Genomic DNA, 5,268 nt, shown 5'->3' with positions numbered 1-5,268 from the left:
GTAGTTTTGGTTAGGACACATATATTGTAACATCCCGCGTATTAGGAATTAACGTAATATCTGAAAACGATACTAATGCACACGTTTAAGCAGAAGGGTATATGAGTCATTTGCGTTTGAGGACTATATATGGAAATTAGGCCCAAAATCTTCATTTTTCATTCAATTTTCTCCCTCTAGGTTTGCAAACTTTTCTCTTCCTCTCTTCCCTCTCTAGGAATCGATCCAATCCTTCAATCTTTGCTCAAAATTTGTTCAAGATTTCATAAGCAAGTGATCAAGTAAATATTGGGTGCATAGAAGCAAGCATCTTCATCCTACTCTTTTCTCAATCAAGAGTAGTGATTTCTAGGGTTTTGGTTTGGGCTTATAATCCTTTTCTTTTGGGCAAGGTGAGTTCTATAGATACAATACCTACCTATGGGTTGATAATCTTGCGATGAAATCATGTTTTTATGTTCATTTAGCTTTTATGGAACTTTAATAACCCCAATGTTATTCTTGATGATTACATGATAAATTGCCATGAAACATGTTATTGGATAAGTTTTTGAAAGCTATTTTGAGTACATAAACTTGTTAACAACATTTGGAATGAGTTGGTACATTTAGGAGATCAAAATTTGGAGTTTTGGGTCGAAAATGCCAAAAACCCGCAGCTGAAAAACGCAGGTTCGCAGCGCTACGCCTGAACAAGGGCGCTAGGCGCCCAAAGTCAGAGAGCTAGCGCGAGGCGCCCACTCTCTGGCGCCAGGCGCCCTTGACAGGGCAACTTTTGTGTTGTTTTGTGCTCGGGTGCTTGGGGCCAGTCGTGTGGGGGTCCGATGCGATCGTTTTGAAGTATATTTTTACTGTTTTCACTTATTTTACAACTGGAACAAACTTGACTTGGTTAAAACTTTGAATTTCTAAATGGCTTGTTATTTGGGTTTATGACATTTTTGGTTCTCAGAAATTAATAGATAGATGTACCAATCATTAATGGAACTTTGAATCAAAAGACATGGCTATTTTAACATGAGTCACAAGAACGACTAAAGAGAGTTTAAGCATGATGGGTAGTGATAATCTAAGGAGGAGATTGAACATAGAGCCTCGGCATAGTCGTCGAGAATAGAATGTTATGTTACTTTCTAGGAACTATGAGTTGTGATACGTAGAATATCTTCTATACCTATGAACAAGTATGAATATGTATGTATATGAACATGACTAATATAAGATGTAGGTGCTCGTGTCTCTTGTTATCCACGTCAGGGGGATACAAGAGGTTCCCGACCTAAGGGGAACGATTCAAGCCGTAAGGGACCCGCACGACACCGAGGGAGTCCGATGTACGTACATCGGTCATGTATGGGAAAGTTCTCGGGGTTACTCCACTCGGGGCTCTCCGTAAAACGAACCAAGATAATGTTGTTTGACTCACGCTAACATAATGACTTAACGAATATGACTATGCATGTTATGATTATGTTAGATATGAACCATTGTTGAAATAGATTATGAAGTGAATGATTTACCGAAGACGAACTTAGGTTTCCCTATTCGTCCGGTATAGGGTTGTGTCATGAAATATATAGTGTAGGCTTCGGTGCGTTTAACGTATCTTAGCAAAGCGGTTCTAGGATCCCTTTGACCGCCATGACACGTATGATATAGTAAAGCCTAAAACATGTTATGAAGATTCTAAGACGAATTCTAGTGTGCACATTCGTCTAGATAATTATGTCCACACATGTATAATCAACCGACAGGTTGTATTTTAGTCACGTGATAACCGTAGGTTTTCCCCAAGGTTATCACTAGACTAGGGCTAGGAGAACTCGCTGAGGCATTATGTCTCATCCCACTCCTTATTTGTTCAGGTTCACAGGTTTCACGAGGTAAAGGTAAAGAAAAGGTCCTGGAGTGATCGTGTCTTCTTGGAGCTTTCATGGTGTGGATTAAGGATGCATATGTTACATTATGAGTTGTGTGGTTATATATATATGTTGTATTTGTACTCTGTTGTGACAAAACCTTGGTGTAATAATGTAACATAAGAACTTTGGAATGTTGTTGTATGTAGACTCAAGACTTAACTTTGTTCCAATATTGTATAATTAATGTATCCAATATCAGTTATAGCACTCTTATGAATATTCTAGATATTTTCATATATGGGTGTTACAATTGGTATCAGAGCAGGTCGATTCAGATCGTGCCTTGGGTCATTAAGAGTACAATACAAGTAGTTGTTCTTTTTGAGCTTAGGATATGTGTCCTCATTGTTATATTTGGTTGAAACTGATCACTTTGACTTAAATATGACAGTTAGAGCCATAATGTCTGGAGCGCGAAGGGCAAGAGGCCGGCCAAGAGTTAATCGGAATGAAGAGGATTGTTTTATCTTGGTTTTTCGGGTGTCAAACATTGATTAAGTTTGAACCTTTTTAACCTTTGATATCTCATTTTTTCTTGGGAAGGGAAAAATAAGAAAAACCCTTTGTTCTCTTCGGTGCCCAGGTTGACGAGCTCAATTTCTTCCTGGTGAGGCTGAATGGCTCTTCTTTCTTGCTCAAGCAGTCGAGTGGTCTCATACGGTATCTCTTCATCTTCAGCTTCATATACAGGGAATTCAAAATTTGGAGGAAACGTAGGGTCACTGTTGTCATACCCAATTTTTTGACCTAAGATACCATTGACACGTGTCGATAGACCCTACATTCATATGTCGCATGACCCTGATCGATCTCTGATTTTCAGTTGAAAATTCGGCAGAGAGGTATTTTAAAATACCTCATATTTCGTCTGAGTCAGGCCCTCTTCTATCTTTATTTTATTTTCATCTGATTCCATCTTTTATTTTTTTTTTAATTAATTAATTTCGATTTTACCCTTTGTCATTTTAATTAGTCTTTATTAATTTTAAATTAGTCTTTATTAATTAGTCTTTATTTATTTTATTTTCATTTTTTTAAGTCACTTCTTTTTAGTCTTTATCTTTTATTTCTTTACTTTATTATTATTATTATTATTATTATTCTTATTATTATTATCATCCTTTTGTCCATGAGTCCAAAAACAGTCCCGATACAAGAAAACCCAGCCTGTCACGCTCTCCTTTTCGTCTCAATCCAGAAAGTTACCATCCTAATCCGACGAAAAACAGTCCAGATTCACTCCCAAGCATGTCACGCGTCTGCTCTCATCCATCCTAATCCAGTTTCACGCCTTAAACACAGGAACAGATTGCTCTCTCGGTTCTCTTCCAATCCAAATCCAATCACATAATTTTTGCTCCTTAACAACAAACCTAGCCTTGGCCTAGCACTATAAATACAATCATCAACCTGCACACAGGGCAGGACAATTTTGAACCGGAGAAGCAGAGAGACGGAGCCAGAATCACACAACACACAGAAGAAGCATCACGATCCTGAACCAGTCTCAAAACCTGATTCAAATCGACATCAACATAACAACAAACAACAACAGAACCGATCCAGACAGAGACACTACGACCAGAGGAACAACTCAAATCGGCAGCCCCATAGACCAGAACCAAAAGCAGCGAAGGTATAACACGTTCCTTTTCATTTAGATATAGGTTTAAGTTCAAAACTTTGGATTATTTGATTTTTTTTTAAAACCAAAATAGGAGTAGAAAGAAAAAAAACGAAACAAATTGTGGAAAAGTAGAAGAAGAAGAATCCGAAACAAAAAAAATTAAAAAAAATTAGGGTTCCGACGCGGTGGCGTTGCCCCACCGGCCGCCGCACCGCCGTGGGAACCCCCTTACCGTCGCCGGATTCTGGGTCGAAGGAGGGAAAGTGTTCTTGCTGTTCATGTTTATAAGGAAGAAAGAATAAGAGAGAAGAAGAAAGAATGAAGGAGAAACGAGAGAAAAGCAAAGGGAAGAGAGAGAAATAACATTGAAAATGAATGAAAATCTGAAGCCACAGCCTATATATAGTCCTGTTAGATCCTGTGTGCGTGAGCGTAGGTTTCTATCACGCACCCTCGCCCTCCATGACCCTTTGATCCAAATCTAATGGTCTGTATTGATCCAGACCTAATCCCTTAAGCCCAAACCAGCCCCACGCCCCTACATGCTGCTCAGCCCAATTTTTCCTCATTTTTACTTCTGCAACCTCCCACCTTCATGATTACACCCCCTGTTTTATTTCTTTGTTTCTAACGTGCATGTTTTAATTTTTAGCATCTTATTTTTATTTTTACTCATGCATTTTCATTTCAATTGCATTTCATTTTACTGCGTTCCTATACCATTTTAGTTTACCTTTTGCACTTTATTATCTTCATGTTTATTAGATTAGGTTACATATTTATCTTTCGTCTATTTAATGTATTTATTTTATGCAATTTATTTTTATTCGCATTGATGTAGAATGTATAATTAGGCTTAATGTAAAATCATTCATGCATTTTTTAGCCTAGGTTTATTTTCATGCATATTTACATATTCATTTTTTTATGTCATTTATTTTTATTGCACATAACTTAGAATGTAAATTTAGGTTTAATGTAATCATGCATATTTATTTTTTTCCGCAGACTTTAGAATGTATAATAGGTTTTATGTAATAGTTTAGGTGCATGTGTGCGTGTGTGTGTGTATGCCTTTATCCTGCTTGGTACTTTAGGTAAAAAGTCCTTGTGGTGGTCCAACGCCGCCATAAGGTCCCTACGCTTTTATTTTTTTTATGCTCCGTTAGTTTATCATTCAAAAACAACAAAAACAACACAAAAATATTTTTTTAAATAAACCTTGATCTTAAATCAAGTGACGTCTCTTTTTATTTTCTTTCCTTAATCAAACTTCAATCAATTTAGTCATATTTTAAGTCATTTTTCATTAATATAAAAAATACAAACAAATTCATTTTGCCATTTGGCTTTTCCATTTTTAAAACCTTTTTAAAACCTTTTTATTTTTAAATAAACCTTGATCTTAAATCAAGTGACGTCTCTTTTTATTTTCTTTCCTTAATCAAACTTCAATCAATTTAGTCATATTTTAAGTCATTTTTCATTAATATAAAAAATACAAACAAATTCATTTTGCCATTTGGCTTTTCCATTTTTAAAACCTTTTTCAAACTAATAAAAAACAACACAACCAATTAAACGTCAGTTTTTTAACCACGAACTACGTGATTTTGATCCTTCATGGGTACGTAGGCAGAGGACTTTGTCCTTCCAAATCAATAAAATGTAGATAAACTAGGTCTCCTTTCTTTAATCATTTAAATTCCATTTTTTTTT

General features: G+C 36.2%; 1 long non-coding RNA gene across 1 annotated transcript; it reads left to right on the top strand.

Annotated features, from left to right (window-relative positions):
- The first annotated feature begins 288 nt into the window (after nt 1–288).
- On the top strand, nt 289–2,133 carry LOC146912864 (uncharacterized). Its single transcript, XR_015013182.1, has 2 exons — nt 289–392; nt 1,866–2,133. It is a non-coding gene; the product is annotated as an uncharacterized LOC146912864 (long non-coding RNA).
- The last annotated feature ends 3,135 nt before the right edge of the window (nt 2,134–5,268 follow it).

The sequence above is a fragment of the Medicago sativa genome, chromosome 6 (genome assembly GCF_051527215.1).
Source record: "Medicago sativa cultivar Bolivia chromosome 6, Bolivia_mono, whole genome shotgun sequence".
Taxonomy (NCBI): Eukaryota; Viridiplantae; Streptophyta; class Magnoliopsida; order Fabales; family Fabaceae; genus Medicago; species Medicago sativa.
The sequence above is the reverse complement of the archived record's forward strand: the minus strand, read 5'-3'. Positions and strand labels throughout refer to the sequence as shown.